The sequence below is a fragment of the Oncorhynchus keta genome, chromosome 18 (genome assembly GCF_023373465.1).
Source record: "Oncorhynchus keta strain PuntledgeMale-10-30-2019 chromosome 18, Oket_V2, whole genome shotgun sequence".
Classification (NCBI taxonomy): Eukaryota; Metazoa; Chordata; class Actinopteri; order Salmoniformes; family Salmonidae; genus Oncorhynchus; species Oncorhynchus keta.
The window spans coordinates 57,375,813-57,388,753 of record NC_068438.1 but is presented as its reverse complement, the minus strand read 5'-3'; the positions used below and the strand labels follow the sequence as shown (position 1 = coordinate 57,388,753).

General features: G+C 49.2%; 1 protein-coding gene across 2 annotated transcripts in view; it reads right to left on the bottom strand.

Annotated features, from left to right (window-relative positions):
* The window catches only part of nectin1b (nectin cell adhesion molecule 1b), a 419,153-nt gene that overhangs the window by 364,972 nt on the left and 41,240 nt on the right, over positions 1 to 12,941 (bottom strand). For both annotated transcript variants that reach the window (XM_052468740.1, XM_052468739.1), the window contains exon 2: positions 11,015 to 11,168. The gene's annotated coding sequence lies outside the window, so the exon portion shown is untranslated. The remainder of the gene's footprint in view (positions 1 to 11,014; positions 11,169 to 12,941) is intronic.

Genomic DNA, 12,941 nt, shown 5'->3' with positions numbered 1-12,941 from the left:
CTTCTCTCTCTCCTATCAGCCGAGGCTCCTGTGACTTGCCCTCTTCTCTCTCCTATCAGCCTATCAGCCAAGGCTCCTCTGACTTGCCCTCTTCTCTCTCCTATCAGCCTATCAGCCAAGGCTCCTCTGACTTGCCCTCTTCTCTCTCTCCTATCAGCCTAGGCCAAGGAACCTCTGACTTGCCCTCTTCTCTCTCCTATCAGCCTAGGCCAAGGAACCTCTGACTTGCCCTCTTCTCTCTCCTATCAGCCTAGGCCAAGGATCCTCTGACTTGCCCTCTTCTCTCTCTCCTATCAGCCTAGGCCAAGGAACCTCTGACTTGCCCTCTTCTCTCTCCTATCAGCCAAGGAACCTCTGACTTGCCCTCTTCTCTCTCCTATCAGCCTAGGCCAAGGAACCTCTGACTTGCCCTCTTCTCTCTCTCCTATCAGCCTAGGCCAAGGAACCTCTGACTTGCCCTCTTCTCTCTCTCCTATCAGCCTAGGCCAAGGAACCTCTGACTTGCCCTCTTCTCTCTCTCCTATCAGCCTAGGCCAAGGAACCTCTGACTTGCCCTCTTCTCTCTCTCCTATCAGCCTAGGCCAAGGAACCTCTGACTTGCCCTCTTCTCTCTCTCCTATCAGCCTAGGCCAAGGAACCTCTGACTTGCCCTCTTCTCTCTCTCCTATCAGCCTAGGCCAAGGAACCTCTGACTTGCCCTCTTCTCTCTCTCCTATCAGCCTAGGCCAAGGAACCTCTGACTTGCCCTCTTCTCTCTCCTATCAGCCTAGGCCAAGGAACCTCTGACTTGCCCTCTTCCCTCTCCTATCAGCCTAGGCCAAGGATCCTCTGACTTGCCCTCTTCTCTCTCCTATCAGCCTAGGCCAAGGAACCTCTGACTTGCTCTCTTCTCTCTCCTATCAGCCTAGGCCAAGGAACCTCTGACTTGCCCTCTTCTCTCTCTCCTATCAGCCTAGGCCAAGGATCCTCTGACTTGCTCTCTTCTCTCTCCTATCAGCCAAGGAACCTCTGACTTGCCCTCTTCTCTCTCTCCTATCAGCCTAGGCCAAGGATCCTCTGACTTGCCCTCTTCTCTCTCCTATCAGCCTAGGCCAAGGAACCTCTGACTTGCCCTCTTCTCTCTCTCCTATCAGCCTAGGCCAAGGATCCTCTGACTTGCCCTCTTCTCTCTCCTATCAGCCTAGGCCAAGGAACCTCTGACTTGCCCTCTTCTCTCTCTCCTATCAGCCTAGGCCAAGGAACCTCTGACTTGCCCTCTTCTCTCTCCTATCAGCCTAGGCCAAGGAACCTCTGACTTGCTCTCTTCTCTCTCCTATCAGCCAAGGAACCTCTGACTTGCCCTCTTCTCTCTCTCCTATCAGCCTAGGCCAAGGAACCTCTGACTTGCCCTCTTCTCTCTCCTATCAGCCTAGGCCAAGGAACCTCTGACTTGCTCTCTTCTCTCTCCTATCAGCCAAGGAACCTCTGACTTGCCCTCTTCTCTCTCTCCTATCAGCCTAGGCCAAGGATCCTCTGACTTGCTCTCTTCTCTCTCCTATCAGCCTAGGCCAAGGATCCTCTGACTTGCCCTCTTCTCTCTCTCCTATCAGCCTAGGCCAAGGAACCTCTGACTTGCTCTCTTCTCTCTCCTATCAGCCAAGGAACCTCTGACTTGCCCTCTTCTCTCTCTCCTATCAGCCTAGGCCAAGGATCCTCTGACTTGCCCTCTTCTCTCTCTCCTATCAGCCTAGGCCAAGGATCCTCTGACTTGCCCTCTTCTCTCTCTCCTATCAGCCTAGGCCAAGGAACCTCTGACTTGCCCTCTTCTCTCTCTCCTATCAGCCTAGGCCAAGGAACCTCTGACTTGCCCTCTTCTCTCTCTCCTATCAGCCTAGGCCAAGGATCCTCTGACTTGCCCTCTTCTCTCTCCTATCAGCCTAGGCCAAGGAACCTCTGACTTGCTCTCTTCTCTCTCCTATCAGCCTAGGCCAAGGAACCTCTGACTTGCTCTCTTCTCTCTCCTATCAGCCAAGGAACCTCTGACTTGCTCTCTTCTCTCTCCTATCAGCCAAGGAACCTCTGACTTGCCCTCTTCTCTCTCTCCTATCAGCCTAGGCCAAGGATCCTCTGACTTGCTCTCTTCTCTCTCCTATCAGCCAAGGAACCTCTGACTTGCTCTCTTCTCTCTCCTATCAGCCAAGGAACCTCTGACTTGCTCTCTTCTCTCTCCTATCAGCCTAGGCCAAGGAACCTCTGACTTGCCCTCTTCTCTCTCTCCTATCAGCCTAGGCCAAGGAACCTCTGACTTGCCCTCTTCTCTCTCTCCTATCAGCCTAGGCCAAGGATCCTCTGACTTGCCCTCTTCTCTCTCCTATCAGCCTAGGCCAAGGAACCTCTGACTTGCCCTCTTCTCTCTCTCCTATCAGCCTAGGCCAAGGAACCTCTGACTTGCCCTCTTCTCTCTCCTATCAGCCTAGGCCAAGGAACCTCTGACTTGCCCTCTTCTCTCTCTCCTATCAGCCTAGGCCAAGGAACCTCTGACTTGCCCTCTTCTCTCTCTCCTATCAGCCAAGGAACCTCTGACTTGCTCTCTTCTCTCTCCTATCAGCCAAGGAACCTCTGACTTGCTCTCTTCTCTCTCCTATCAGCCTAGGCCAAGGAACCTCTGACTTGCCCTCTTCTCTCTCTCCTATCAGCCTAGGCCAAGGAACCTCTGACTTGCCCTCTTCTCTCTCTCCTATCAGCCTAGGCCAAGGAACCTCTGACTTGCTCTCTTCTCTCTCCTATCAGCCTAGGCCAAGGAACCTCTGACTTGCCCTCTTCTCTCTCTCCTATCAGCCTAGGCCAAGGATCCTCTGACTTGCCCTCTTCTCTATCTCCTATCAGCCTAGGCCAAGGAACCTCTGACTTGCTCTCTTCTCTCTCTCCTATCAGCCTAGGCCAAGGAACCTCTGACTTGCTCTCTTCTCTCTCTCCTATCAGCCTAGGCCAAGGAACCTCTGACTTGCTCTCTTCTCTCTCTCCTATCAGCCTAGGCCAAGGAACCTCTGACTTGCCCTCTTCTCTCTCTCCTATCAGCCTAGGCCAAGGATCCTCTGACTTGCCCTCTTCTCTCTCTCCTATCAGCCTAGGCCAAGGATCCTCTGACTTGCCCTCTTCTCTCTCTCCTATCAGCCTAGGCCAAGGATCCTCTGACTTGCCCTCTTCTCTCTCTCCTATCAAGCCTAGGCCAAGGAACCTCTGACTTGCCCTCTTCTCTCTCTCCTATCAGCCTAGGCCAAGGATCCTCTGACTTGCCCTCTTCTCTCTCTCCTATCAGCCTAGGCCAAGGAACCTCTGACTTGCCCTCTTCTCTCTCTCCTATCAGCCTAGGCCAAGGATCCTCTGACTTGCTCTCTTCTCTCTCCTATCAGCCAAGGAACCTCTGACTTGCTCTCTTCTCTCTCCTATCAGCCTAGGCCAAGGAACCTCTGACTTGCTCTCTTCTCTCTCCTATCAGCCAAGGAACCTCTGACTTGCTCTCTTCTCTCTCCTATCAGCCTAGGCCAAGGATCCTCTGACTTGCTCTCTTCTCTCTCCTATCAGCCAAGGAACCTCTGACTTGCTCTCTTCTCTCTCCTATCAGCCAAGGAACCTCTGACTTGCCCTCTTCTCTCTCTCCTATCAGCCAAGGAACCTCTGACTTGCCCTCTTCTCTCTCTCCTATCAGCCTAGGCCAAGGATCCTCTGACTTGCTCTCTTCTCTCTCCTATCAGCCAAGGAACCTCTGACTTGCCCTCTTCTCTCTCTCCTATCAGCCAAGGAACCTCTGACTTGCCCTCTTCTCTCTCTCCTATCAGCCTAGGCCAAGGATCCTCTGACTTGCTCTCTTCTCTCTCCTATCAGCCAAGGAACCTCTGACTTGCCCTCTTCTCTCTCTCCTATCAGCCTAGGCCAAGGATCCTCTGACTTGCTCTCTTCTCTCTCCTATCAGCCAAGGAACCTCTGACTTGCTCTCTTCTCTCTCCTATCAGCCAAGGAACCTCTGACTTGCCCTCTTCTCTCTCTCCTATCAGCCTAGGCCAAGGATCCTCTGACTTGCCCTCTTCTCTCTCCTATCAGCCTAGGTCAAGGAACCTCTGACTTGCCCTCTTCTCTCTCTCCTATCAGCCAAGGAACCTCTGACTTGCCCTCTTCTCTCTCTCCTATCAGCCAAGGAACCTCTGACTTGCCCTCTTCTCTCTCTCCTATCAGCCTAGGCCAAGGATCCTCTGACTTGCTCTCTTCTCTCTCCTATCAGCCAAGGAACCTCTGACTTGCCCTCTTCTCTCTCTCCTATCAGCCTAGGCCAAGGATCCTCTGACTTGCTCTCTTCTCTCTCCTATCAGCCAAGGAACCTCTGACTTGCTCTCTTCTCTCTCCTATCAGCCAAGGAACCTCTGACTTGCCCTCTTCTCTCTCTCCTATCAGCCTAGGCCAAGGATCCTCTGACTTGCCCTCTTCTCTCTCCTATCAGCCTAGGCCAAGGATCCTCTGACTTGCCCTCTTCTCTCTCCTATCAGCCTAGGCCAAGGATCCTCTGACTTGCCCTCTTCTCTCTCCTATCAGCCTAGGCCAAGGATCCTCTGACTTGCCCTCTTCTCTCTCCTATCAGCCTAGGCCAAGGAACCTCTGACTTGCTCTCTTCTCTCTCCTATCAGCCAAGGAACCTCTGACTTGCCCTCTTCTCTCTCTCCTATCAGCCTAGGCCAAGGATCCTCTGACTTGCTCTCTTCTCTCTCCTATCAGCCAAGGAACCTCTGACTTGCTCTCTTCTCTCTCCTATCAGCCAAGGAACCTCTGACTTGCCCTCTTCTCTCTCTCCTATCAGCCTAGGCCAAGGATCCTCTGACTTGCTCTCTTCTCTCTCCTATCAGCCAAGGAACCTCTGACTTGCCCTCTTCTCTCTCTCCTATCAGCCTAGGCCAAGGATCCTCTGACTTGCTCTCTTCTCTCTCCTATCAGCCAAGGAACCTCTGACTTGCTCTCTTCTCTCTCCTATCAGCCAAGGAACCTCTGACTTGCCCTCTTCTCTCTCTCCTATCAGCCTAGGCCAAGGATCCTCTGACTTGCCCTCTTCTCTCTCCTATCAGCCTAGGTCAAGGAACCTCTGACTTGCCCTCTTCTCTCTCTCCTATCAGCCAAGGAACCTCTGACTTGCCCTCTTCTCTCTCTCCTATCAGCCAAGGAACCTCTGACTTGCCCTCTTCTCTCTCTCCTATCAGCCTAGGCCAAGGATCCTCTGACTTGCTCTCTTCTCTCTCCTATCAGCCAAGGAACCTCTGACTTGCCCTCTTCTCTCTCTCCTATCAGCCTAGGCCAAGGATCCTCTGACTTGCTCTCTTCTCTCTCCTATCAGCCAAGGAACCTCTGACTTGCTCTCTTCTCTCTCCTATCAGCCAAGGAACCTCTGACTTGCCCTCTTCTCTCTCTCCTATCAGCCTAGGCCAAGGATCCTCTGACTTGCCCTCTTCTCTCTCCTATCAGCCTAGGCCAAGGATCCTCTGACTTGCCCTCTTCTCTCTCCTATCAGCCTAGGCCAAGGATCCTCTGACTTGCCCTCTTCTCTCTCCTATCAGCCTAGGCCAAGGATCCTCTGACTTGCCCTCTTCTCTCTCCTATCAGCCTAGGCCAAGGAACCTCTGACTTGCTCTCTTCTCTCTCCTATCAGCCAAGGAACCTCTGACTTGCCCTCTTCTCTCTCTCCTATCAGCCTAGGCCAAGGATCCTCTGACTTGCTCTCTTCTCTCTCCTATCAGCCAAGGAACCTCTGACTTGCTCTCTTCTCTCTCCTATCAGCCAAGGAACCTCTGACTTGCCCTCTTCTCTCTCTCCTATCAGCCTAGGCCAAGGATCCTCTGACTTGCCCTCTTCTCTCTCTCCTATCAGCCAAGGAACCTCTGACTTGCCCTCTTCTCTCTCTCCTATCAGCCAAGGATCCTCTGACTTGCTCTCTTCTCTCTCCTATCAGCCTAGGCCAAGGATCCTCTGACTTGCTCTCTTCTCTCTCCTATCAGCCAAGGAACCTCTGACTTGCTCTCTTCTCTCTCCTATCAGCCTAGGCCAAGGAACCTCTGACTTGCCCTCTTCTCTCTCCTATCAGCCTAGGCCAAGGATCCTCTGACTTGCTCTCTTCTCTCTCCTATCAGCCTAGGCCAAGGAACCTCTGACTTGCCCTCTTCTCTCTCTCCTATCAGCCTAGGCCAAGGATCCTCTGACTTGCTCTCTTCTCTCTCCTATCAGCCAAGGATCCTCTGACTTGCCCTCTTCTCTCTCCTATCAGCCTAGGCCAAGGAACCTCTGACTTGCTCTCTTCTCTCTCCTATCAGCCTAGGCCAAGGAACCTCTGACTTGCCCTCTTCTCTCTCTCCTATCAGCCTAGGCCAAGGATCCTCTGACTTGCTCTCTTCTCTCTCTCCTATCAGCCAAGGAACCTCTGACTTGCCCTCTTCTCTCTCTCCTATCAGCCAAGGAACCTCTGACTTGCCCTCTTCTCTCTCTCCTATCAGCCAAGGATCCTCTGACTTGCTCTCTTCTCTCTCCTATCAGCCTAGGCCAAGGATCCTCTGACTTGCTCTCTTCTCTCTCCTATCAGCCAAGGAACCTCTGACTTGCTCTCTTCTCTCTCCTATCAGCCTAGGCCAAGGAACCTCTGACTTGCCCTCTTCTCTCTCCTATCAGCCTAGGCCAAGGATCCTCTGACTTGCTCTCTTCTCTCTCCTATCAGCCTAGGCCAAGGAACCTCTGACTTGCCCTCTTCTCTCTCTCCTATCAGCCTAGGCCAAGGATCCTCTGACTTGCTCTCTTCTCTCTCCTATCAGCCAAGGATCCTCTGACTTGCCCTCTTCTCTCTCCTATCAGCCTAGGCCAAGGAACCTCTGACTTGCTCTCTTCTCTCTCCTATCAGCCTAGGCCAAGGAACCTCTGACTTGCCCTCTTCTCTCTCCTATCAGCCTAGGCCAAGGATCCTCTGACTTGCCCTCTTCTCTCTCTCCTATCAGCCTAGGCCAAGGATCCTCTGACTTGCTCTCTTCTCTCTCCTATCAGCCTAGGCCAAGGATCCTCTGACTTGCTCTCTTCTCTCTCCTATCAGCCTAGGCCAAGGATCCTCTGACTTGCCCTCTTCTCTCTCCTATCAGCCTAGGCCAAGGATCCTCTGACTTGCCCTCTTCTCTCTCCTATCAGCCTAGGCCAAGGAACCTCTGACTTGCTCTCTTCTCTCTCCTATCAGCCAAGGAACCTCTGACTTGCCCTCTTCTCTCTCTCCTATCAGCCTAGGCCAAGGATCCTCTGACTTGCCCTCTTCTCTCTCTCCTATCAGCCAAGGAACCTCTGACTTGCCCTCTTCTCTCTCTCCTATCAGCCAAGGATCCTCTGACTTGCCCTCTTCTCTCTCCTATCAGCCAAGGCTCCTGTGACTTGCCCTCTTCTCTCTCCTATCAGCCTAGGCCAAGGATCCTCTGACTTGCTCTCTTCTCTCTCCTATCAGCCTAGGCCAAGGAACCTCTGACTTGCTCTCTTCTCTCTCCTATCAGCCTAGGCCAAGGAACCTCTGACTTGCTCTCTTCTCTCTCCTATCAGCCTAGGCCAAGGATCCTCTGACTTGCTCTCTTCTCTCTCCTATCAGCCAAGGAACCTCTGACTTGCTCTCTTCTCTCTCCTATCAGCCTAGGCCAAGGATCCTCTGACTTGCTCTCTTCTCTCTCTCCTCAGCAGTACACGTAAGGTGAGCAGCCAGAACCAGTTTCAGCTGGACAGAAGATAGACATTTTATTGAGTTGCAATTGGCTGACAAAGATAACAAGCTACTGCAGTTCTCATCTCCTCACACACATAACATTAACAGAGGACGATTTACACAGTAAATGGATTTTAATTGCACATACCAGAGAACTGTGGCAATTATATCAGACCCAACACATATCCGAGACAAACGTCCGCATTTAGGACCTGGAACCGCTTACGTCCTGGGTCGGATCTGGTAATTTAGGGTCTGTAGGACCCGTGAAGTCCTTTAGTATGGGGTTCCTCCAAACCAAACAGTGAGAGTTTCTCTGTCAGCACCTGGTTTAACATGGACCCCACTCAAAAAGATGGCTGGCAACACACACAAGCCTGCCAGCATCACTACATCTAGCTAGGCCAGCATCACTACATCTAGCTAGGCCAGCATCACTACATCTAGCTAGGCCAGCATCACTACATCTAGCTAGGCCAGCATCACTACATCTAGCTAGGCCAGCATCACTACATCTAGCTAGGCCAGCATCACTACATCTAGCTAGGCCAGCATTTCTTGAGGTTGGTCTTAAATGGTACGACAGACAGACAGACAGACAGACAGACAGACAGACAGACAGACAGACAGACAGACAGACAGACAGACAGACAGACAGACAGACAGACAGACAGACAGACAGACAGACAGACAGACAGACAGACAGACAGACAGACAGACAGACAGACAGACAGACAGACAGACAGACAGACAGACAGACAGACAGACAGACAGACAGACAGACAGACAGACAGACAGACAGACAGACAGACAGACAGACAGACAGACAGACAGACAGACAGACAGACAGACAGACAGACAGACAGACAGACAGACAGACAGACAGACAGACAGACAGACAGACAGACAGACAGACAGACAGACAGACAGACAGACAGACAGACAGACAGACAGACAGACAGACAGACAGACAGACAGACAGACAGACAGACAGACAGACAGACAGACAGACAGACAGACAGACAGACAGACAGACAGACAGACAGACAGACAGACAGACAGACAGACAGACAGACAGACAGACGAGACAGACAGACAGACAGACAGACAGACAGACAGACAGACAGACAGACAGACAGACAGACAGACAGACAGACAGACAGACAGACAGACAGACAGACAGACAGACAGACAGACAGACAGACAGACAGACAGACAGACAGACAGACAGACAGACAGACAGACAGACAGACAGACAGACAGACAGACAGACCAATTACCCCAACCCAGGTACCCTGTCTCGTTAGCAGCCTCCCCCTCTCTCTGACACTGTACATGTTGGCACCTCTAGGATCAAGCTGCTCTTCTCTGGGTTAAATTGGCAGCAGTGTCTTGTTTCTTCTGATAGGCTCCATATGTTTCCCTGTCAGAGAGAGTGATGACGGAGACAGACTGCATCACCAATTAAACCATATTACATGTATTTTTCTTCTATCCCTCCTATATTCTCTCTCTCTTCTATCCCTCCTATATATTCTCTCTCTATCTCTTCTATCCCTTCTATATTATCTCTCTATCTCTTCTATCCCTTCTATATATTCTCTCTCTATCTCTTCTATCCCTTCTATATTCTCTCTCTCTTCTATCCCTCCTATATATTCTCTCTCTATCTCTCCTATCCCTTCTATATTATCTCTCTATCTCTTCTATCCCTTCTATATATTCTCTCTCTATCTCTTCTATCCCTTCTATATTCTCTCTCTCTTCTATCCCTCCTATATATTCTCTCTCTATCTCTTCTATCCCTTCTATATTCTCTCTCTCTTCTATCCCTCCTATATATTCTCTCACTATCTCTTCTATCCCTTCTATATATTCTCTCTCTATCTCTTCTATCCCTTCTATATTCTCTCTCTTCTATCCCTCCTATATATTCTCTCTCTATCTCTTCTATCCCTCCTATATATTCTCTCTCTATCTCTTCTATCCCTTCTATATTCTCTCTCTCTTCTATCCCTCCTATATTATCTCTCTCTTCTATCTCTTATTCTATCCTCTTCTATCCTCCTATATTCTCTCTCTATCTCTTCTATCCCTTCTATATTATCTCTCTCTTCTATCCCTCCTATATTCTCTCTCTCTTCTATCCCTCCTATATATTCTCTATCTATCTCTTCTATCCCTTCTATATTATCTCTCTCTTCTATCCCTCCTATATTCTCTCTCTCTTCTATCCCTCCTATATATTCTCTCTCTATCTCTTCTATCCCTTCTATATTATCTCTCTCTTCTATCCCTCCTATATTCTCTCTCTCTTCTATCCCTCCTATATATTCTCTCTCTATCTCTTCTATCCCTTCTATATTCTCTCTCTCTTCTATCCCTCCTATATTCTCTCTCTCTTCTATCCCTCCTATATATTCTCTCTCTATCTCTTCTATCCCTTCTATATTATCTCTCTCTTCTATCCCTCCTATATTCTCTCTCTCTTCTATCCCTCCTATATATTCTCTCTCTATCTCTTCTATCCCTTCTATATTATCTCTCTCTTCTATCCCTCCTATATTATCTCTCTCTCTCTTCTATCCCTCCTATATTATCTCTCTCTCTCTCTTCTATCCCTCCTATATTATCTCTCTCTCTCTTCTATCCCTCCTATATATTCTCTCTCTCTCTCTTCTATCCCTCCTATATTATCTCTCTCTCTCTCTTCTATCCCTCCTATATTATCTCTCTCTCTCTCTTCTATCACTTCTATATTATCTCTCTCTCTCTCTCTCTCTTCTATCCCTCCTATATATTCTCTCTCTCTCTCTTCTATCCCTCCTATATTATCCCTCTATCTCTTCTATCCCTCCTATATATTCTCTATCTATCTCTTCTATCCCTCCTATATTATCTCTCTCTCTCTTCTATCCCTTCTATATTATCTCTCTCTCTTCTATCCCTCCTATATTATCTCTCTCTCTCTTCTATCCCTCCTATATTCTCTCTCTCTTCTATCCCTCCTATATATTCTCTCTCTATCTCTTCTATCCCTTCTATATTATCTCTCTCTTCTATCCCTCCTATATTCTCTCTCTCTTCTATCCCTCCTATATATTCTCTCTCTATCTCTTCTATCCCTTCTATATTATCTCTCTCTTCTATCCCTCCTATATTATCTCTCTCTCTCTTCTATCCCTCCTATATTATCTCTCTCTCTCTTCTATCCCTCCTATATATTCTCTCTCTCTCTTCTATCCCTCCTATATATTCTCTCTATCGCTTCTGACTCACCCTGGGATGAGTCCTACGGCAAATCCGAAAAGCCTCCCGGTATCACCATGACGACGATGACCGGGGCTGAGTTGAACAGATGGCCTCAGTGTGCCGCGCAGAGAGGGAGAATACAGCAGGGGGAGGGAGGAGAATGGGAGGAGAGAAAGTGGAGCTGGGGGAGGAGAGGAAGGAAAGTGGGTCAGGATCAGGGGATCTGGAGGGGAGGAGGGGGAGAGGACATGTAGCTAGCTTCGCCTGCAGGTTTGTGTGGACGTGCACAGTTATTAACACACTCAGTTATAAACACACAAAACTCTACACAGGCACGTGTTCACGCTTCACTGCCCTCCTTCCTCCAGCGCTAACCGCCCCATCCCCCAACAAAACAAATACCCACCCCTCCTCTACCCTCACACCCCTCACCCATCTCTGGCTAAGCTGGGAGGATGGGACCTGATCCATTTAGACTTGTCTGGTCTGGGATAATAGAACCTGATCCATTTAGATTTGGCTGGAAAGGAATGATAGGACCTGATCCATTTAGACTGGAATGATAGGACCTGATCCATTTAGACTGGAATGATAGGACCTGATCCATTTAGACTGGAATGATAGGACCTGATCCATTTAGACTGGAATGATAGGACCTGATCCATTTACACTGGGATGATAGGACCTGATCCATTTACACTGGGATGATAGGACCGGATCCATTTAGATTGGGATGATAGGACCTGATCCATTTACACTGGGATGATAGGACCTGATCCATTTACACTGGGATGATAGGACCTGATCCATTTACACTGGGATGATAGGACCTGATCCATTTACACTGGGATGATAGGACCTGATCCATTTAGACTGGGTTGGGATGATAAGACCTGGTCCATTTAGACTGGGATGATAGGACCTGATCCATTTAGACTGGGATGACAGGACCGGATCCATTTAGATTGGGATGGGATGATAGGACCTGATTCATTTAGACTGGGACCTGACCCATTTAGACTGGGATGATAGGACCGGATCCATTTAGATTGGGATGGGATGATAGGACCTGATTCATTTAGACTGGGACCTGACCCATTTAGACTGGGATGATAGGACCTGATCCATTTAGATTGGGAATAGGACCTAATCCATTTAGATTGGGATGGGATGATAGGACCTGATCCATTTAGACTGGGATGGGATGATAGGACCTGATCCATTTAGACTGGGATGGGATGATAGGACCTGATCCATTTAGACTGGGATGGGATGATAGGACCTGATCCATTTAGACTGGGATGGGATGATAGGACCTGATCCATTTAGACTGGGATGGGATGATAGGACCTGATCCATTTAGACTGGGATGGGATGATAGGACCTGATCCATTTAGACTGGGATGGGATGATAGGACCTGATCCATTTAGACTGGGATGGGATGATAGGACCTGATCCATTTAGACATGGAGAATAGGACCTGATCCATTTAGACTGGGATGATAGGACCTGATCCATTTAGACATGGATGATAGGACCTGGTCCATTTAGACTGGGATGATAGGACCTGATCCATTTAGACTGGGATGACAGGACCGGATCCATTTAGATTGGGATGGGATGATAGGACCTGATTCATTTAGACTGGGACCTGACCCATTTAGACTGGGATGACAGGACCGGATCCATTTAGATTGGGATGGGATGATAGGACCTGATTCATTTAGACTGGGATGATAGGACCTGATCCATTTAGACTGGGATGATAGGATGGACCAGGCAGATTCCAATATAAGGGGGACCGAGGTTCACCACTGGGTGTTGTCATTCCCACTTATTCAATAAAGATCTGGAGGAAGTTGATTACCTTTTCGAAACAAAATCACAATTAGCCCAAATATATAAATGTTCTTTAACTAAACTAAATCAGCATATGATAATACCAGGGCATTG